The following is a 24,059-nucleotide window of genomic DNA, read 5'->3' on the forward strand; positions in this document are numbered from 1 at the left end:
ATGGACACCAGTCATTTCCAGTAAATGCCATCAATTTGGTCACACTAGGCCACTGGTTCTCAAACTGGGAGCCATAACCCCCAAGGGGGCCACAGCAGGATTGTAGGGGGGGTCATGGCAAGCCCGTGAAAGTAGTAAATGTGTGTCCGTGAAATCACACTTAGAGTCCTCTTGTCATTTTCCACAACATATTTATGTGAATCTTGTTTCTCCATCCTTCCACACATAAGAAGTCAATGCCAAAACTGGTTGGCTGTGGACCCAGATATGAGATGTGCGTTATCAGTGACTCGACCTCGAATCAGTGGACTGACTGAAAGTAAACAGTGTCATTTACCCCACTGATATGTAACAAAACATGCATCCTCATTGACAGTTGTAAGCATTACAATAAATGGAGAGCAAAACAATTTTTTTCATCATCATTTGTGAGGAGTTTGAGAGAAAACTGAAGGGAGACCATGACGATAATAAGTCCCCACAAGAGGGGAATGAAGTGAAAAAGTTTGAGGAAGACTGCGCTAGACTGTCCTGAAGGAACAAAACCAGGTATTCTGTGCAATGACTACCATCCTTTTAGACCAAGTGAGGCAGAGGGGCAGACATGTTCATGGAACCCAAGTGTTGCGTGTGTGGTGGGGACCACAGGGTGGTGTCTCTGCGATGCCCAGTGTGCTTGAAGGCTCGCGACATGTATGACACCCTGCAAGAAGATGGTGTGTCCTCAGTGGACATCAACGAAAGACATCGGATGCTGCACTCCATTCCTCAACATTCTTCGGTGTCCAACCCATTTGTGGCTCTCAGGCCTCCCTGGGATGCTACTGTAAAGGACAGGACAAGCAATGCCTGTGCCACCAAAAACAAGTATGATGTACTGGCCATTCAGGATCCAAGAGGACAGTCCTGAACTGGTCATAGACATGGCGAGGGTCTCCTCTAATCCAGCTTCTCAGGCTGAGGTCTTGATCCATGCCAGTGATCCTGCTACGAGAAGGGTGACTCTCCCCCATCGATCATCTCATCAACAATGCCAGGCACATTCATCAGTCTCCAAGAGCCACAGAAGGATCCTGGTCTGAGTGGCCCTGCCTCAACCCTGATATCCAGCCTCATGCCCCTTCTGCCAACCTCCTCAAACATCTTCAGCCAACCAGATCACCAGTTCCCACCCTGCTCCCAGTCTGTGCCACCAACAAGATACTGCCCATCTCAACGTCAGTGACAGAGTGGGTATTGGGGACACCTTCTTCGTCTTGCTAACTGGAGCCCTGGATCTGTACCAGAAAGGATGGTCCGTCACTGATATTACGTTCACACCACTGACCCAAGCTTGTCAATCTTCTAACATCATCAAGCCAGACATAACAGGCTTGATTTTTATGTGGAATGTGAGATCAAAGGTAAGCACAACCCAGGATTTTAAATTATTGGCGACTAATAGGGGCCCCTGTATGGTGGGAGTCTGCAAAACCTGGATGGAGCCCTGCCTATGATTCCACTTGGGACACCAATCTGTCTTTCAGTCAAACTGTCCTTAGGGGAAGAGTGGAGGCCTATTGATAGCTGTGTGGGAGGAGTCTTAGAGTGTGTAGTTGTCACTTACCCCAATGCCAGGCAGTCTGTTGGAGGTACTAACCCCTAAACCGCGGGCTTGTTTTGCTTTGACTTGCGTGTCCCGCGGGCATATTCGCTCTCCGACAGACTCTCTAAAAATATTTGCCAAAAATCAGTTATTTGTCCTAGAATATTAAAATTACATATGCATATGGCACATACCTTCAGCTTTCTCCTGGGATGTTTGTTGAGCCTTCGTTGAGTACCGTAGGACTTGTGGAGACCTCTGAAGTTGGGTAACGAAGTCTCCACTTTACACTTCCCGACAACCCGTAATATGATTACCACAGCCTGATATTATCACTAGAAACACTATTCTATGATTGTCAAATAGTTTGGAATCCATACTCCGAAAGAAAACACTGTGTAAGCAATGAAAATTACGAGGGCGTGTGACCTTCCCACTTCCGATTGTTCGCCGCTGGTGTTCTGTCATTTATTATTCATAAAAACACTCATACTTTATATTTCTATTACTATATAACACTTATATAGTGTTGAGAGTGAATCTGTCACTTTCACCTTCACTTTCATAACTCAAAGTATTCATACATGCTAGAGTGAAACTTACACTTTCATTACTCCTAGTATATATACTTGTATTCTTATATTACTACTGATTTACATTTCTATTTACATTCTCTATTTTATTTACATCATTTACATTCCTATTTTATTTACACTGTGTTAGGCACTGTCACTTGCAGTAACTTATAAAACTATTTTCCACTGTTCACTTACATTTACATTCATTGCTTTCACTTGCTGTTTACACATTATTTACACATTATTTACATTTCTACTTGCACTGTTTTACTCACCAGAAAGATCGTAGTCATGCTCTATCATTTTCATTGACAAATTAGCCAGTTCACGTTCCACAGCAGTCACTTATCCCTTTATCTCTATCCACACGACGTTTAGTAGGGGGTAGAGATCACAGGGCCCTTTGCATGGGGCTAAAAAGCGGCGGAATTTGACAGGCATGAATCTGACGTGCTTTCACCTTGAAAGACGACAGTAAACTGAATACAGTGTGGTGGCCTGCCTAGGGGGAATGCAGTGCTGCCAATATCAGCCTGGTGACACCTGCTAATATATACGCTATGAAATGATTGGCAGGAAATCTAGACAATACATATAAATTAGGTAGTTGCAGGTGAATGTAAATATCACTTAGGCTTCTCCCTTCCCTCCTTATATATATTTTTATTACGAAAATAGATTATACGGCATATTTCAAAGGGAAATAAACAGCGAAAATTAGCGAACGAGTGCACGTGAGGTGTTGTCAGGTGATAATTAGCCAATTCCAGGTGTATGGCACTATCATTTACCTTACTTCTTTCTTGTATATATTATTTGGTATAAGAATAGGGCATAGGGCTTATTTCAATGGATGAAATCAGCGGAAAATTCCAGGGAAGATTTACTTAGCGTAGCACGGCCGGGCAGGCGAGAGGAGAGGGTAATGGAGGGGAGGTAGGGAGGGGAGTCAAGAACAGGGAGAAATGGCTAAATTGTTAACAATGGATGGGAGTACAGATGAGATTAGAAGTGCTGACTAGTGTTGGACATTGGCAGTACTGATAGATGATACAAGCCACCACTTGAAAGCCCGGGCGAATTCAAAATAACACAGAATCACAAAAGTGACGCGCCACGGCATGATCCCTTGCTCCCAAGCGTCACAAAAGTGACACCCCGCAGTTAAGGGGTTAAAGATGAAGGTGGCCCTGTGCTCAGGCAGAACATCGGTTCTCCCACACAAGGACGTTACCTAGGAGGAGTTTCTACACTAATTCCATCAGCTGCAAGCCCCTTCGTTTATCAAGGGTGACTTCAATGCTCACCACAGCCACTGGAACCCTGCCCAGGACACCACCAATACTGCTGGATCATCATCTTTCAAGCTCTTTTGGAGTCTCCACACCTTGGACTTCTTTCACCCCCCAGGTTTTGGCACATGTTTTGATCCCCTCACTGGGAGGGCTTCTGTACTGGATCTTTGCCTTGGGGATGCCACCTTTCAGCACATCAAGTTCAGAGGTGGGCCCATATATGGGCAGCAGTCATCTGCCACTGATCTGCATTTTTCCTATGGTGTCACCAAAGCTGTCTAATGTGAGTTGGTCCTGTTGGAGGCTGCAGGGTATTAAATGGCATGCTTTCACAATTGAGCTACCTGGACAGTTCCCAAGTAACTGGAGCTTTCCAGGATTGTCAGCCCAGGAATTTTCTCATCTGTTAGTGGAGACAGGGGTTGGAGTCTTTCAGCAGTCATCCTACCACTGCTTACAGCAGGCAGGTGTTCCATGGTGGACAGAGGAATGTGCTGCAGCAGTGAAAGCCTGTCATCAAGCCAAGCATGCCTGGTGTTGACACCCATGCCCAGCTCTGGAAGAACGATATCATTGCCTGGATGATGCCTGCACCCGAACCATCTTGGAGAAATGGAAGGCCCGTAATTCCCCTGCAAGCCTTCTTTTCTCCAGTTCCTCCACTTGGATTTGGAGGTTCCTGAAGGCAATGGCTGCCCACCCAATCACATACTCCTACCTTCCCTGTTGTGGTGGTATAGACCTACTGGATGACTTGTCTAAGGAAGAGTTCTTAACATCATTTTTAAAAACTCAGTTTAGCCTCCCACTTGTCTTGCCGTCGTCATCCACCTATGAGGAGGAGATACAACGGAGTATCTCAACACCACTTTCCTCTGACCTGGGTTATATATTCTGTAACTCTGAACTGATCTACTGACCTATCAGGCAATGGGGCTCTGACATTGTGGCCAAAGTTCCTCTGGCACCTTCCTCCTCAGCTGCAAGACAGCCTCCTGGAAATTTTCAATCACAATTGGTGTCATGATGTATTCCCGAGTGTCTGTAAAGAATCCTTAATATTGCCGTTCCCCAAACCTGGATGAGACCCTACCACCTTATTGTCCTACAGGCCCCATAGTTCAACTGTCATGTCTGAAGAAGCTGCTGGAGAATTTGATGGTAAGTCACCTCTCGTGGTGGCTGGAATCCCAGTCACTGTACCTGGAGGAACAGTGTGGATTTCCCCACTATGGACAGCCTGTACCAAATGAAGCACCTGATTTACGATAGTTACAGTAGAGGGATGCTTATGCTCACCATCTTTATAAACCTGAAGGGGGGCATCTGATTCGGCCCCTCACCTGGATATTCTGAAGCTCTCAAGACTAGGAGAATCTAGCTTCCCTCTTGCATGGTTCTGTGACTTCTTACCAATCACAGCTTCAGGGTGTTGATTTGTGGGACCCTATCCAGTCCACGTCCAATTGGCCGAGAGGCGCTCCAAGGATCAGCATTCAGACCCCTCCTCTTTAGTGTCATGATATCGGATTTACCTTACTCTTCTGCCACCACCTACCTGGTTTGCGATGACACTATCATAGTCAGCCAGGCAGCCACTCTTGCCAAAACCCAGTGACATCAGCAGTGTCCAGCTCTGAGGAAAGGGCCCTCAAGTGAGGTATGGAGGTAAATGTCTCTCAAAAGTGCACTGATGGGCTTATGCTGTGCTGCCTACCTTCACAACCAGCCCTCGAGATCGATCAGAAGCAGTGCTTGTCGACTGGCTGCATACCTTTCTTGGTCTTCGTCTGGATGGCCAGATTCTTACCTGGAGTCAAAACGTAGGGTATCTGCAGAATTCTTGTGCCAAGTGGTTCGATGTCATGAAGAGCCTGCCAGGACTGTACTGGGGTTCCTGTCTTAATCTGCTCTTAGCCTACTACAGTGTCATCATCCATGCCAAGTTGAGTTATGGATCTTCACTATATGACTTGGCTTCCAACACCCAACTTCGGAAGCTAGATGGTGTACAGAATACAGCTCTGAGGGTAGCACTTTGGGCATTTTGTTCTTATCCTGCTGTGTCTCTGCAGGCAGAGTGGTCTTCCCCCTTCCTCCTCTCCACGATGAAACTTATCTGCAGAGGCTTCTTGGCCATCCAACAGTCTTCCCCTCACCACCCACTACTAGCTTTCCTTGACGCTGAGGGGGTTGACCATATGAACCCGACCTGGCCCATCTGGTCCAGACAGCCTTGATAATCTGGGCTGTCCAAGCATACTGGATCCTGTCACTCCAGCTTTCTCCTGATCAGCCACTGGCATCAGTACCTCTTATTCCTCCTTGGTGGGACCTGTCAACCATGGTCTCATTTCTGCTGAGAGTCCTTCAGTACATCCTGAGATGGACATCTCATCCCCAAGCCTTTCAGGAGCTGGCATCCACCAGCTACGCTGAACACCTGGAATCTAAATGGACGGCTCCCACTCCCTAGCCCCTGCAGCATCGGCAACAGCAATATATATATAGCAGGTTTATCCACTTGCCAAACTTGGTGTTTGCATGCCCACAATAATAATCTAGTTACAGAGCTCTTTGCTGCATTTAAGGCCCCTGAATTCCTCAACTCCCACTTCTAGCCTCAGAAGGTCCTACTCTACACTGACTGTTTGGCAGCTATTCAACTTATAACTTCTACAAGACATCAATTGGTGAGACAGCTGATTCAAGACACTATAGCCTTACTTCAGTGCCTTCTTGCAGGGACCGGGAGGTACACATTCAGTGGGTTCCATCCCATGCTGGCATCAGGGGCAGTGAGACTGCAGATGCCACTGCATAGATGACCTTGTTATTGTCATCCTCAGAACGCACACCTCACATGGAAGCTACACAACTTCATCTCCTGGTGGTTGTATGTAGTGGAGCTTGGGATGCTTACCTGGGGGTTCACCCTCCTGCCACAACATTGGGGTCATACTGCACTGGCTTATCTAGTCACTCTTGGGTCCGTGTATCTTCCCATGTCCTGGATGTGGCGCTCACCAGGTTGTGCATCAGGCACACTGGCCTGGTTTCTCATCTGCACCACCTCAGACTCGTCCCAGACTCTTATTGCCAATGATGCAGACACCAAGGGGGGACCATAACCCACTTCATATTAGACTGCCCTCGCTTCTACTCCATCCACATTAATTTGAGGACTGTCCAGTTCCCCTAGGAATCACAGAAGTCTCCCTCCTAGAACTCCGTGGCAGAGTGGACCTGAACCATCAGCAACAACTTCAAGTCCTTCACTACATGTGTGTCATCTTCAAAGGTTCTGGAATACTACACCATCTCATGTTGGGGAGTTCTCTTCATGAACCTCTGAAAGTGCTCCTCCATGCTTCCAGCTGGTGACAGCCCTTCAATCAACACCAAGATCAAGAACCGGATTGAATATTGATATAAAGAACAGGGAAAGAAAATTGTCAGTAAACATTTACCGCATAAATATTGTTAGAATAATGCAGAAAACAACCAAGATGAATAAGTGAATCAGTAAGGTACTTCTGCTTCTTAAACTATCATGAGGAAAACTGTGGCTTTTGAGTGGCTGCCCTGGTTGTAAATGAAAGCTGCTCAAGCCAGCATCAGTTGTATGCTACTCTTGTGCTCTTGAAAGTATTTGAGTATTTTATCTGTTTTGATATTAACATGCTACAAGTTTGTGAAACAAAAATATGAGCATTACAGTGTGTAGAATTTAAAACACGGGTGTAGTGTGCATTTGACCCTGAATATTGCTGTTCATGACTTCAGGGTGTAGACAACGCTTAATGAAACTCACTCAGTTGTAATGGTGTGGGTCAGTGAAATGCAAGTATTCACAGCTAAAAGGTCATAACCAATGAAAACAGCTCACTCATACGATGATGTCATGGGGTGATGCACTGTGTCAGTGTTTGTGAGTGTAGGGCTCAGCCCAGCTTATGGGTGCAACAATGATGTTTTTGAGACGAAAAATGCTCTATAACGGCAAGAGTGTGGATTTTCATCTTGCAGTGATAACGAAAACTGCTATAACCAAGTATGCTATAACTAAGGGATCATTGTATAACTTGGAGAAGAATAGATGCTTAAATTACTCTTCCAGAGGTAAAGACATTTGAAACAGTTTGGAAGAGGAGGTGGTGCAAGCAAAGAACATCTTTGTGCTTTAAAACAGACTGGATAATTAAAGATATGGAAACAAGAAAACAAGAATTAGCTCAAATCCCGTATACTGTACTAATAACTAGGTAAACCTAAAATACACACACACACACACACAATATGTCCAAATTATAAATTCCACCAAATCCTTTAATAACTCAGACTCAAATCACAAGATATGTCAAGATATGTCCCCCTGGCAGTCCACTATGCATATGGTCAACAAATTATAACTGGCATGGGCTGGCATAGTTTAGGTGGTTTGTGGTGGAATACTGGCACGTGGGTTGTGAGGATCCTGACTGGATCTGAATCAACCTCCACTACCCTCACTGGGTCTGAACGCAGATGACAGTACTTATAGCAATGGGTGTAACAGTACCTGTGGTGGCTTGAAATTCACCACTGGACTCATTTCTTTTTAATCAATTTACTCTGGAAGATCAAAACATTTTGAGTGCTTTTCTGATATCTGAAGTCTGATAGTTACTTTGGCACAGCGTATGTCGATGGTTGATGAACACACTGATTCTACATTAATAATTCTTTACATCTACTCAGCGGAAGCTGAATGGTTAACATCACTGACGATGAAGTGGCCAGCCCATCAGCACTAGGGTTCAAAGCCAGGTGTAGGCAGCTGGCACCATTTGACTCTGGTGTCCAATAACCCTTCATGTGCTGGTAGGTAAAATGAGTACTTGGGGTAACACACTGGGAGGTAACTGTAATAACATGAATGATGCAGTGGCCTTGTATCCCAGGATATTGGGTGAACAACCCACCACAGGCTTGAAAGCCTAAGTTATGAAGATAGGCACTGTGGCTACACACTTCATGGCATCTGCCCCCACCTTTGTGTTTTATCTTAAAGCTAAAGGCACTGTGTAGGTTAGTAATGTTATCTTCAGACCAACTATGCTAATGCTACAAAACTCAGTCGAAAAGTAGGCCTGACTCTGAAGTTCTACGATAATCTTCATGTCATGGTAGGCCACATGTTTTACAGGTCAGATGAGAGATGGATCATCAAATGGCATTCAAGAGAGAGAGGAAGAATAAACAGAGTGAAAAAAATATATATACCATAAGGTTATAAGTCATATGCTTAAACCTGAAACTGTGAAACAGAATGCAGACCCCCAATATCTGACGACAATTTTTGAAGTGGGTAGTGATGGCGGAACGTACTTGGCTGGCCTTCATAGTTGCTGATTGCAGTCTGATTTATGGGATGCGGGCTGACTGTGCCTAATAACCACAGGTGTTCCATAAATTACAGTAAAAAATTAGAATTATCCCTTCCACTCTGTGATGCAGGATTTAAGATTACAATCATAAGAACTAACCAGAAATAAAATGGGAAAAAAACAATAGATGCAGTGATATAAAGATATGCAGACAGTCTTGATGAAGACAAATCATTAGCACTGCATGACTTGGGGAAAATCAAGCTAAAAACCACATGGGAGCATTTTGTAACAGAACTAACAAGGGCTGATGATGATAACTGTTCCCAAGTACAGCCATACGCCGATATCCGATGCATCAATAACCAATTGTCTGCTACACCGAACAGATTAAAAATTGGGGAACATTCCTACGTTCCAAACAGCCGTTCATTCGCTTGTCCAACACTCTGCCCCTCCCTAGGTTTGAAATGAGCTTGTCCAAATGCAGACGTGGTGGTGCACGATGCTCCCCCTGTCCTCCCTCCATCCCCTCTTTTCTTCCCCCCCCCCTCCCTCCTCCAACTCCCGCCACACTGAGCACTGCTAGGCGTGTCTCCCTCCCTGTCCCCCTGCCCTCCCCCACCCCTGGTAGTCTCCCTCCCTACCCCCCCACCCTCTCTCATCCCCGCTCGTCTCGTGTGTGTGTGTGTGTGTGTGTGTGTTATGAGTGGGTGAGTAAGAGTCAATGAGAGAGTGAGTAATACTGGGGGAGGCGTGGTAGGGCAGTTTGGCTTTCTTGTCTCCCTCCCTTCATCCTCCCCCACCCCTGCTTGTCTCCCTCCCTGTCCCCCCACCCTCCCCCACCCCCACTTGTCTCCCTCCCTGTCCCCCCACCCACCTCCACCCCTGCTTCTCTCCCTCCTTGCCCCCCATCCTCCCCCACCCCAGCTTGTCTCCCTCCAATCCCCCCACCCTCCTCCACCTCTGCTTGTCTCCCCCACCCCTGCTTGGTGCACTGCCCGCTGCCTGCCTGGCTGTCAGTTGCCCTAAAGCATCTCAACACTGCACGTTCCACCCACCTTACCTTCCTGCATGTGATGTTTGTTGTCTCATTTTTTAGCAATGGTATTGTTTATAAGAATAACATTACCTATGGTGTTTCTGTGTCAGTCTCTGTTAAGTAAGGTATATGAGAGTTTGGGTTTGGGCCTGGAACACATCTCTGGCTTTTCTTCAGTATCTGATGGAGAAAATTGCTACGGTATCCGTCATACTCGATGAGCGAACACTTTCACTGGTACGTAACACTGCCGAATATTGGGGTAGGCCTGTACCTCCTTCCATTTTTCTGTGAATAGGTAATGGCACATCAGTCAGAATTAGGCAACCTATGATACTGATTCATATGCACATTTAGGATAGCAAAACAAGAAAGTGATAGTGCAAAAATTGTTATATTTACCCAGTAGTAATACGCAGAACACATATTTCATAACAGAATACTGATAGTAAGCTGTTTTGATAAACCAACACTGCTCTCCAGGTATACAGTATTATGGACACAGTTACATATTATGAACTGTGACTGGGGAATGGCTGGAAGACACTGTTGAAACTTAGCAATAAAGAAGATGAACAAGAAAATGAAATTTCAGAGCTGTTGTGGATAAAGAAAATGGCAACCATGCAACATGGAAACAGAAGATGATCACAAAACAGGGAGACATGTGTGCATAGTGACTGGGAAACGGTTGGAAAAAATCATTGTCATCATCATCCAGACCTCCTTTACCATCCTTGGGCAGGGTCTGTTTAAACATAGCAATAAAGAAGATGAATAAGAAAATAGGAATTTCAGAGCTGTTGTGGACAGAGAAAATGACAACCATGCAACATGGAAAGAGATGTTAACAAAACAAGGAGGCATATGTGCATATATATAAATACTGTACACACATTGAAATCCACACTCAAAATTGTTACCCACCCATCCATAACTAGTTTCAAAAAAGGTGTCACACGTGGCATCCATATCTCGGATGCGGGCAGTGGTCCTCTCTTAGTTGTGCTGGGGTGGGTTTTGGGTCTGGTAGAGTCTAGCACTTGCAGAAGGTGAATGATTTTCATCATAAGTGGATAACTGATTTATGATATGCCAGTGCAGGGATGAGGATAGTGGCAACATGGGATGGTGGCATTGTAAAGAGATAGTGGAGTAGTGGGATGGGCATGTGGAAAGCCGGGAGGGGTAGAGTGATCAGGAAAAAAGAAAGACTGGAAGAGAAAGAAGCAAGAAAGAAATATATCAGCTGCAGTTGACACAACCAGCATTTACAAATTTTGATGGATTAAGAATATTTTTTTGTTCTCTCTCCTCCACAATTCAGTAGCAGATGGTGACAACCATCAACCACTCACTTGTTGTAGTGTTGCCTACTTCTTCCTTTAGCTTTCCATTATTCTTTCCTGTGCCTGCCCTCCTCTCTTCCTATTTCTCCCATCTTTCCTGTCATTTTTATTACCTTTCTTTCCTTTTCAAGTGGCTTTAAATTGAGTGACATGCCAAATGGTTTTCTTTAAGCCAGGAAACCATTTATAATGCTGGATGGTAACTATATAACCAATCCATACGTGTTCCCTACGTGTCAACAAATGGATTGGTGAAGGGGTTAGTGCCTCTCCCCGTAAAACAACAAAATTAAATGGCCACCCCTTACAAGATTATGGCGTCTGGCTAAAGACAGACAGACGGACAATTCAGTCTGATGTCAGTACAATTAATTTCTCTTGTTGTTGCTGTTACTGCAACCCCAAGCTCATCTGAATGCGAACTCAGTATTTAAAAAAAAAAAAAAAAAAGTCACTCAGAGACTGGTTCTATTAAAGCTATTCTAGGCCAATGACACACCGATGTGTTATTTGTTGGCCAACCAATTCCGGGCCGATGACATGGTGGTGCGTCATTTGTTGGAGTGATTTTTCATGGCTCAAATATGTGGCACAACAATTTAGTGAACACAGGCAACACAGCTTCATTTTGTTGGAAACTCACCCCTGGCCTAGGAACCGATTAGAAAAGTTACACATGGCTAGCCCGCGAAAATGTTAAGGGATTGCATGTGTTTGAACAGTGTGGTACATGAGATGCGTACCAGTAAGTGTGTTACAGTGTAGGGAAACCGTACTGCAGTGTAAACATAGTGGATTGCTTGTACTGTATGTTCTATTTATGTTGGTACTGCAGCCATGCATATGAAAGAAAATGGAGATGAACAGCTGAGAGAACTAGCAAAAGTATTCTGATAAGAAGCACCTGGCAGCAAATTTGTAGGCAACACCACTCTATAAGGCTTCAGTATCTTTGTATTAGGGAGAAGCAGTAAAGCATAAAAATTGGGTAAAGCACAAATTCCTTACAACAAATTTAGTTATAACATAAACGTCCTACAATAATATGCTTATATATATTAAGTCTAGAAGATAATATTATCAGTAAAACCTATCTAACCTTATAAAAAGCTATAAAAATGAAAAAAGAAAAAGAAAGGCTGGAAGGGCGGGGGAATGTGCAAGCACAACAGACTACAAGATATGAGGTTAACTGACAACCCTAAACTGTGACAGAGGAAAGTCAGAATGGCAATATGGTGGTCACTAAGCATGAGAGGGAGAGATATAACCCAATTTCCTGCAGGTACTGAAAGGCATTATGGTAATACGGGATCACATTGAACAGTGAAGGTATTTAAATCAATGGGAAAATGTGAGTTCTGGAGAATGACCTATACATATTAGTGTTGTGCTTAGGAACATCACCCATGGTGTAAAGGTTAATGTGTTTCTACTTTATTATTCAACTCTTATCTGTATTACTGTTCATATGACGGTGATACGTGGGGGTGTCCATAATCCACTCATTTGATGTAGTGCTGTCTGTTTCATTCTTCATGTCTGGTGATAGGTGGGGGTGTCCAAGATCCACTCATCTGATGTAGTATTGTCTGTTTCATTTTTCATGTCTGTCATTCTTTTTCAGTCAGTTCTACTCTCTTCCAATTTCTCCCATCCTTCCTGTCACTATCTGTTATCCATCCTTCCACTTCAGGTGGCTCGACACTAAATGCCATGCCAAATGGTTTCCTGTAATTCAGAAAACCATTTACAATGCTGGGTAGTACCCCTACAGCCAAATAATGAGGTGACATGGAGCTTCATTTGATGCTACCTGTTAACTGGGTGGAGAGACAACTGCATTATCCACCCAGGCACCAAACCTTCACACTAATCCCCACACCTCACTGTGCAGAGTGCTGTGAGCCACATGGGAACATCCGTTCCACATGGGAACATCAGTTCACTGTACAGGACTGCCCTACAAAGGCAGCTGCTTGCCTGCAGTTGATGGGGTCTGCTCCATCAGACAGACTGGGGTAACATAACAAAAACTTCCTATGAATATTATGACACAATTGTGTCCGTATGGTATTTGTAACGGAGGAAAATAGGGGTCAATACTGGTGGAAGGTGAGGCACTGGAGTGGAATACTTGGAGTTTTCTCACAATTAAGAATACTTAAGTTTCAGATGCTGGTTTAAACTACAATACATTTTACATGCCAGAATTTTGCGACATGAGAAAGGACTGCACATTAAACATTGAGAATTTCTATCAACACAAGAAGCTGGTGATAGGAAGAACTGGAGCTCTCATTTCAATAGCCATCAGGACTAGCTCCTGACCATTCCCCTTTGCTAACCTTTTCAGGATGTCACAAATACTGGGAGTAGGCTAACATGCTCTCCCAAGCACAATTCTCTGTCTGCCTACAGTACACATACTTTACACAACACACATCGTATTCTACTATGACAGGGGTTGGCACCAGCAATGGTATACGGCTTGGGGGGACATGGGACTGGTTCTGTTAAGGTGGATTTGGGCCAAGATGGGATTAAGACACAAATCTCTGCCAGAAGGTACAGGAAATTGCGGCTCTCAGGCTGATGTGTCCATCCAATACTGAGGACAGCAAATCTGGGAGTAGTGCCCCAGGAAGGCACACTTGGATGGGTGTGTCTAGGGATGCTCTGGCAGGGTGCCCCAAGGCCTACACTGGCCAAGGCTGGTGGGCTATGGGTCCCTGTTCCCCCTGTCTGGGCTAGTGGGGCCTGTGGTAAGTCTCCACCTTTTATATGCCATATTGCAGATATGACGAAAACCAAATGTAATGCCAAATGGAAGCCTGAAGGAGCTAATCAAACCAAAATGTTCAGAGTGGCATCTTAGAATGTAGATAGTAACAGGGGTAGATGGATGATTGGCAGTGACCTTGAGCAGGAGGTGGGTGGATATCTGTTGCATATTCTACATGAAGTCAGATGGTGAGAAGGATCTGCAAAGATGATTGATGGGATGGACTGTAGAGGTCTGTCCAAAAAGAAAACAAACCTTTCAAATACAAATTTATTGCCTCACTTACTACTTAATTAGACTTGTCTCCTTCAAAATACACCCATCCACTGTTCATACAAAAGTTCCCAATTTTTCCCAGTTCTGGAAAGCGTCCTGGAATGCTGTTTCAGGAATGGTGCATAGTTAGTGAATTTTCTATCTCTTCTATCATCTGACTCTGGAGATCTTTCACGGTGGATCTCAACCGGGGGGGGGGCCCCGCAGGGGCTCAATCCGGAGAGTAGGGTGGCTGGAGAACGACAATCGTCTCATCTATCTATCTATCTATAGCCCGACGCCCTAATCCTGGAAAGGGTGGCCGCAGACAAAACGCCTCCAAGTCACTCTGTCACCCACCATTTGACTCCCCTCCCCCCAACTCACCCCCCCCTCCCTCATATACCTCTCAACTCCATCCCTCCACCTCATCCTCGGTCTACCCCTCCCTCTCCCTCCCTCCACCTCACCTACATACACCCTCTTGGTCAGTCTTTCATTCTCCATTCTCTCCACATGTCCAAACCACCTCAGTGTATTTCTCCTAATCTTTTCAACCACATCCACATCTACCCCACAACGTTCCTTCACTTCTTCATTCGTCAACCTGTCCCTCCACGTCACTCCACATGCTCCTCTCAAGTAACTCATTTCCACTGCTCTCACTCTTGACTTGTTCCCCTCTTGCAAGGTCCACGCCTCGCCTCCATACGTCAGGGTAGGGATCACAATACCATCATGCAGTGACTTCTTAACTTCCATACTCACCTCCCTATTTCTCATCACTGCTTTCAGTGTACCAACAACAATCGTCTCATGCTTTGGCAAAAAGTCACAGATAAGGAGCAATGCGTGAGCAGGTGGACTGTCATGGTGCAGCATCGAAGTTTGTTTTTCCACACCTCAGACCTCTTCCTTCGCAATGCCTTCCTCAACCACTTCAGGAGATCCAAATAAAACTAATGACTGTCTGACCATGGGAAATGAACTCTTTATGAACGACGCCCTTCCAATAAAAAAGACGATCAATTACTCCTTCACATTTGGGTGGCTCTGACATGTTTTTTTTTTTGGTTGGAGTGACAATATTCCAACCCACTGCAATGACTGCTTTTTTGTTTCGATATTGTTGCCATACACTCATATTTCATCACTTGTTATGACATTTTACAGAATGTTTTCAAAACCATTTGAACAATCAAACAGCTCCTGTCTGACTGTGACATGGTTCTCATTTTGCTCATCTTTCAACAAATGTGAAATAAATTCTGCACCAACACGATGCATCTTCAGTTTTCAGTTAAAACTATGTCACATGAACTTTTACAGATGCCTAATACTTTGGAAACTACATGGACAGTAAGGTGACAATTTTCATGGATCATAGCATGCACCTTCTGAACATGATTGTCATCTGTTATGTGGAAGGCCATCAAGATTTGGGATCATTTTCAATGGATGTTATTCCCGATATTAACTGGTAGAACCTCTCATGACATTGCCTACGCTTCCCCATGAGTCTGTTGCAACATTTCAAAAGTCTCTGTAAAAGTTTTTCCCACTCTGAAAAAGAATTTCATGCAAACATTTTGCTCTTCAAGATCCTTCATTGTTTAACTAGCAACAAATCATCATGTGCACTAACCACATGTTCACTCATATGCATGTACAGTTGTGGACAAAACAAAAAGAAACACCCTGTCCCCCAGCGAGGTGGTGTAGTCCTCTCTGCATCTGGTAACACTGATTGGTAAGGAACTTCACCAGGTTTCGTTTGGTCACTAGAACGAGCCGAACGCGGTGATCATTGCCATTGTGCGCAGTTATTGGTGGTAATATATGAGTAATGCTCCGTCAGAAAATATACTGATGACAGTATTTTAATATTGTCACACAATACACCCTCTACATAATGTCAGTTATTATGAATGACACGGATTTCATGTGTGGTTTAGTTTCGAGTCATGAACCATGCAACAGTTAATAATTCATATGTCATAGTTATCAGCTTCCCCACAGCTATCAATGAACAGAAAATTATCGTGACGTCCATCCTCCCTACTGTGAACCTGACACCAGTAGACCTCTGAAATCGAAGCAAGTTCACTACATGCACGAGGTGGCGCTACAGGAGGTGGCAGGGTGGGGGTGGGGGACCTGGGAGACAGGAGGAGGGAGGTAGGTGAGGAAGGGGGCAATAGTGTTCAAACTGGGGGCTAGATGAGAGGGATACTGGGGTAGGGGAAGGTGGATTTTGGCAGACAAGAGCTACAGTGGGAGGGATAGATTACAAGGTGATGATAGGGCCAACTCACTGTTTCTTGGAGAATATGGAATTTTACAGTCAGATCATGAAAATTATGTTGACGTTGCCAAGTGTTGTTATTGACAGTCATGGTTTGTAACAGTTCACGACACGCTTTCCACTGGATGGCTCAGTACCCCTGTATTATGAGTGTGGTGACAATTTGCTAATATGCAAATATATTACACGTCTCTACAGTTTGTCACATGTTGCAGATGTTGTCATAGTGATTGGGTATTACTCTTGTTGCCTATTACGTGGTACCAATCATGGATGACGACTGATACTGCAAACAGAGTAGGGATAGGCCTATGTAGAATTTCCTTTATCACCAGCAAATATGAACAGTGACGGTAATGATGGTCCCTATGGTTCTCATTACTATCTGTATGGCACCAGTGTAAAATAAAGGTGGATTTACTTAACCCAGGTATATATTACCATTTTCTGAATGCTGTGTTTGGCTGTTCATTTAAGAGATTGCCAATGGTTATTAGTTATACTTAGATTCATACTGAGCAACTGTCGTATGCTGTAAGCATTCCTTCACAAACCCCTGAGCCAACAATGGTGGATCAAGGTTGTAATGTCTGCAGTTATCCAATCTGAGCACATGCATATTACATCAACTGTACCATCAGTCACAGAAATAGCTTTTACAAAATGCAAACACACAATTTATCTGCAGTGTGTTTTGTTATGCTAAACAACCGAGTGGCGATCACACTGTACGAAACAGACAGGATAAAAATAAATACAAGGACCATTGCCCTTTTCATGGAGAGCAACTACAGAGCCACACATCTCAACAGTGTCCGAACATGGAGCCATTGCCCTGGCTGAGTAACGGTGTATATTCCAATCTACTAAAGAAAACAGGTGAACCACTGTTGTTGATGTATAAACATGTAATCCGCGGTTAATGGTGGAGCAGTCATTATGGCCATCTCCCCTCCCCGTCAGTACCTGTCTGAGTGCACGCAGTTGTCAGGGGGGAGGGAAGGGGGGACAGTAAACTGGATACAGAGGCTTTGAATCAGATTGTTTAACAGTTACACGTCCTTCGTACCACAGTTTACTCTATCAGTATAGGGTTAACAGTAATCCGACATAAAGATCAGGTATTACGGCTGATAAGGCATCTCTCTACCCACATGTTAGCCCACCCCAGTATCGCCACCAATGTTGTGCGAACCAGTCCATCCCTTCCCGCTAGTAAATCATGTGTTGGTTTACACCGGTGCCATACAGATAATAACGAGAACCATAGGTACGAATCACTACTGTTAACTATTATTTATTGTGGCAAGAGAAAATTCCTCCTCCCCCCCTCCTTTGCTTTCGATATCAGTCGTCATCCACGATGTTGCTACGTAAACGCAACAAGAAGAGTTCCCAGTCGCTATAACAAAGTGTGACATCAAACATTTTAGGAATGTTTCATATATCACCATGTGGTGACACAGTCATCACCATACACTAATACTGCAGGGTTTGTGTAATGTCCCACCCTATGGGGACCAGGTCGTCCTTTAGAAGATATAACAAAACATGCTGGTAGACTGCGTAACGTGCCAAAGTCTGCATAACGTTTAACGGTCTCACTATCAAATTCCATAATCAACGTTAAACTATAGCTGATTTGGCACCATGTCACCAGTGTATCATATATCCATCCCGTCCTAGTTTCCTCCCACAGTCCACTCTCCCCTATCATATCACTTGTCTCCAGTAGAGTTCCCCCTCCCACCAGCCACACCAATATTGCCCCCTCCTCTCTCCTCCTGTCTCCCAGGGGCCCCACCCTGCCTCCTCCTGTGGCGCCACCTAAAGAGGTCTACCAGTTTCAGGCTGACGGTCAGGGATGAGGGGGATCACGGTAATTTTGTGACTATTATGATAGGCACGGGAATGCAGACTATGTTATAATGGCTTATATCCTGGCCGTTGGTAAATGTTTTATGGTTTGTGATGTTTGTCGAAAGTCATACTTACGAAACATGTGTATTTCATGTGAATAAATTACGAATATGTATGGTGTGAAATTATTTTATTACTATATTCAGTATAATGCCAGGCGGGACAGTGCTTATATACCACCAATTACTGCCCACAACGGCAATGATCACCGCGTTTGGTTCGTCCTAGCAACCAAACAAAACCTGGTGGAGTTCCATGCCAATCAGTGTTACCAGATGCGGAGAGGACTACACCACCTCGCTATTGGACGGGTTGTTTCTGTTTGATATGTCTGCAACTGTACCTTGATGACTGACTTGGCACAATGCGGCTAGTGTTAGACTAAAGCTCAAAGTCACTGTTACACAACATTCCCATCGCTATCACGGCATGCTGGCTAATTAGTGTGCTAAAAGTTTGGTTTCTCTTTGGACAGACCTCATAGGTACAAATTACTCTGGAACGGGAAGTATGGTCATAGCTGGTGAGGTGGGTGTGCCTGTTGATGTGAAGTGGATGAGATATGTTATGTGTGTACTGAATGTATGTGAAAAGATAACAGAGTTGAAATTAACTTCTGGGAAACTTCTGGTAACAATATCAGCATATGTCCCACAGGTCACCTTGCATGATGAAGACAAGTTGTGGGATTATTTGATACGTGTGGTTGGAGGTAGGGCTATGATGAGATTGCAGTTTTGGGAAAGGATTTCAATGGCTATGTGGGTGAAGCAGCACAAGGATATGAAGGTGCATACAGGGAATGTAAACATGGTACAAAAAATGCAGGTGAGAGGATATTGGAGTTTGGAGAAGCAATGAATATGATTGTGGGCAACACAATTTTTAAGAAAGAGAAAGTCTAGAGAACATTCCTTGGGCTTGCAAACAGGGTGTTTTGCTCTAAAATCCTCAATTTTTCTAACACTGCTTACTGACACCACCATACAAGTTGAGACATTAATGCTTCTTGGCTTCTCAGTGAGTGACATTATGCCTGGCTACATCCTGCTGAACTTCACACCTGAATGAACAGTCAGGTGCCGGGTGAGATCAGTATTCCTTCTAAACAGTTTACCACATTCATCACATTTGAAATTTTTCACTCCTGAATGAATTAACAAGTGATCATTGAGATGACTTTTACCACTAAACAGTTTACCACATTCTTCACACCTGAACTTCTTAACTCCTAGATGAATTAAAATGTGTCTGTTGAGATCACTTTTCCGTGCAAACAGTTTACCACATTCATCACATTTGAAATTTTTCACTCCTGAATGAATTAGTAAGTGTTGTGTAAGATGGCCTTTTTCACTAAACAGTTTGCCACATTCACTACATTCGAAGTTCTTCACTCCTGAATGGCTTACTAAGTGTCGTGAGAGATCACTTTTCTGACCAAACTGTTTACCACAAACATCACAACTCATTATTTTCACTCCTAAATGAATTAACAGATGTCGGGCAAGATGACTCTTGTGGCTAAACACTTTACCACAGGTCTTGCACCTAAATTCCTTCATTTCCGAATGAACTACTGCATGGCGAGTAAGGTGGTTCTCAAAAGGAAATGCTTTACCACACTCTAAACATCTGAACTGCTCAACTTTAGCTGAAAGAGTTCCTGTGTCTTGTTCATTCTCATCTCCATCAAGGAACATTTCTTCACCTACCCCACACTCTAACCGCACATCTGGTTCTTCCCAAACCACCTCCATTATTTTTTCACTCACCTCACACTCTAACTTTACATCTGGTTCTTCATTTACCATTCCAATTACATCATTCCTCCCAGCACTTCCAATTCCTTCCATGCTTAAACTCCTTTCCAATCTACCCACTTCAGTGTTACCGTTACTATCACGAATGTGATCAGCAACCTATATCAATGCTAGGAAGAGAAAACAAAAAAAAGTTCCCTGTTTCTAATTAACAATAAATGCCAACAAAATCATCACTATTACTGGATAATAATTGCCAATATGCAGGTAATTACTAACAAATAATATATTTCAATAAACCATTAGTAATAAATAATACTGCCACGACACAGGCCTTTGTTAATGATCAGTTACTGTTACTGCACACATAACTGTCACTGGGCCATAAATATAAATATACAGATTACTGTGACTTAAGGTCAGTAAAGATTAAAATCACCACTATGTTCCTTATTTCAACAGTTGTGTATCTAGTGTCTATGCAACACTTGTACAGTTGTAAGTGCTAAAGATACCACAACAGTTAAATGACCCAAGACCAGCTGCTGCACACATCAAATCATTCACATTTCTTACAATGAAGGACATTACACAGAATACAACCCACAAATTGTGGGTTGAGGTATCTCTTGTAGGACATGCCCAGACAATAAAAGATGTCCCCTTTGTCTTGTTTTATACATTACCAGTACAGCAGTTTATTACTCAAGCAGCTACCTGATGACTGCACTGTTTATATCTCCTTCACTGCTTAGACCTGGAACAAGAGCTGCCATTAGACCAATATTTCCATGAACTTAATACTGTAACATTTTCCTGTGAGTCCTCACTTTGAACAAAAATCTCGTCTCCAAACACAAAGTATGCAGAGCACATAACAGACATTCCCTGAGACACTAAAAATATTAAAAATATATGGAAATGTATAGAAAAGCTGCTAATATGTGCTGGTTTGCCAGTTTCTCATATATTATCAAATACTGTAAGGAAATATACCATTAATTTGGACTTAAGATCATGTTACCATTTCACTGATGATCACTGCATGTTTAACTCTTAAAGTGCAATGTTCATCCAAGATTAATTATTGAGTGATTGCTATATTACACTTGGAAGTGAAGATACGAGTCTGTCCCAAAAGAAGCCGAACTTTTTAAATGGCGCATGAACAAGCTGGTGAATCATGATATGTTAAGGGAGCTCTGTGTGGCATCAGCTTTGAGCTTTAGTGTAACACTAGCCACATCACTTAGCCACTGAGGTACACACACTTCAGTGAACATGTGTTTAGTGCACTTGTTGAATTTTCTTTTATCTTTTCTCTCATCTGAAATCAGAAGCCTTTCAGGATGAATTTCAACTCTGGGAAAAAAAAAAAAAAAAAAAAAAAAAGTCAGCAGGGGCCAAATCCAGGAAGCTGAGTAACTAGGGAATGATAGTCGTCGCATGCTTTACCAAAATGTCACGGATAAGGAGCAACACGTGAGCAGGTGCACTATCATGGCACAGCATCATTCAGGTTTTGTCTGTCCACGCCTCAGGCCTCTTCCTTTGCACTGCCTCCCTCAAATGCTTCAGGATGTCCACATAAAATTCTCTGTTGTCTGTCTGACTACATGGAACAAACTCATGATGACCAATGCCCTTCCTCTATCAACAATCAACATCACCTTCACATCTGAACAACTCTGACATACTTTTTTTGGTTGCGGTGACTATGTTCCAACCCACTGCGAATGTCTTTTTGTTTCAACATTGTAGCTATACATCTATGTTTCATCACCTGTTATGATATTTTTCAAAAGTTTTCATAAACATTCAAATAATCAAACAGCTCTGGACTGACTGTGATGGTTCTTTTTTTGCTCATCTGTCAGCAGACACCGTACAAATTTTGTGGCAACATGATGCATCTTTAGCTTTTCAGTTCAAATCAAGTGGCATGAACTTATACAGATGCCTAATTCTTCAGAAACTTCATGGAGAGTCAGGCAACAATTTTCATGGATCACAGCATGCACTTTCCCAACATGATCGTTGTCTGTTGATGTGGAAGGCCATCCAGATTTGGGACAATCTTCAATGGACATTCTTTTCAATTTGAACTGCTGGAATTACTTGTGACATTGCATATGTCTCAAACAATCCTCCCCATAAACCTGCTGCAACATCTGAAATCTCCGTAAATTTTTTTCCTAATTTGAAACAATTTCACACAAACACACACCTCTTCAAAATTCTTCATCATTCAACAAGCAAGAAATCGTCTAGTGCACTAAACACACATTTACCCAAATGCATGTGCCTTGATGACGAAGTACAGCCACCGCAAACTGACTTAGGACCTCCCCCCATAAGGTATTAAAAAACACAGAAATCATAGTATATCACAATGTTCATGAAATGCCATTCATTAATATGAAATCATGTTTCCCTTGTTTTTCAGGACCAGTTGGAAGCATTTTGGCATGGAATCACTTAGATCTCTAAAGTAATCTATGGAAATTTCTTTGCATCAAACATTTGTCAGTTCAGTTTTGAGATTGTCCAGATTGGGTGTCTTCTTCTCTGCCATGATCTTCATCATCTTTGCCCAGCAGTTTTCTACCGGATTTAGATCCGGACTCTTGCCGGGGCAGTCAAGGACCTCAATCCGATTATCCTGAAGCCATTTTGTCACCTTTCTTGACTTGTGACATGGAGCTGAACTGTGCATGAAAAAGTCGCACCCATGAATAGCAAAAAAGTTTAATCCCTTCTTTACTGGAAATGTGTTTTGATGTACCTCTGCTTGTAAACACCCGTGAGACACCGGAACCCGCAACCGTGGTACACTGGTACATCCTCTAATGAATGGCAGCTTATGGGCCTCAGGGTAGCCCGGTAAAGCTGTTTCTGAGGACCTCGTGATAGCAACAGTTATATGTTTTAACAACAAAGACTGTGACGAAGTTCTGATGAATTCTGACATCATAAGATATGTCATGACTGAGTTGTGGTGGCACCAATGGCTTGCTCACTCATCTGTGATATAACCTCTTTTACACAAATCATTATTTTATTTATAATTTCTACTACAGATATCGTACTATATTTTCCGCTGACAAATGGCAAAATTTACACCCCTTGGCCTGCCTGAGAAAGCCATTTACCATGCACTTGACCACGAGAGAGGGTGTACAGGATATTTTTCTCTCATGGCGTCTCTGGTGAATTCTGATAGTGATGAATTTATTCCTCAGGAGGATACTTATTTAGGTGTATCAGATGATGAAGCAGCAGTGTCTGATGTGTCAGTAGATGACTATGATCCTGAAAATGATAGTGAGGTTGATATGAGTGAGGAGGAGGGGGAGGAAATTAGTACCGAGCTTAGTGACACCACACTCTCGGCAAAAAGTGGGTCAACGTTGCCATCACCGTCACGTGTCTCCACACACTTCATGCTCAGCTTACAAGGTAAGTAAATAAGCCATCCATCTGTGCAAGACATTTTTTTCAAGCCAGTTTGTATAGTAGTTACCTGGGTAACAGTACTTTAGCACAAGATATGTAAACTTATATAATGATTTATTTTATAATCATTTTTACAAAGACTGCACAGTTTGGACATGGCAAAAAACATACACTACCCCTCACACTATGGGAGGGGGAGCTGTCAGGTCGGTATGGGGGGTAAACGTAGTGTTTACACTGGGGGGAGGGGTCGGTAAAGAAAGGGTTAATAAATGATCTTTCAGAACTTGAATGTACCGGCCACCATTCATCATGAAGTTCTTAGGAAGAAAGTAGAGAACTCTATCTATCTATCTA

The sequence above is a fragment of the Coenobita brevimanus genome, chromosome 1 (genome assembly GCF_032717465.1).
Source record: "Coenobita brevimanus isolate Jiangsu-jjx chromosome 1, ASM3271746v2, whole genome shotgun sequence".
Classification (NCBI taxonomy): domain Eukaryota; kingdom Metazoa; phylum Arthropoda; class Malacostraca; order Decapoda; family Coenobitidae; genus Coenobita; species Coenobita brevimanus.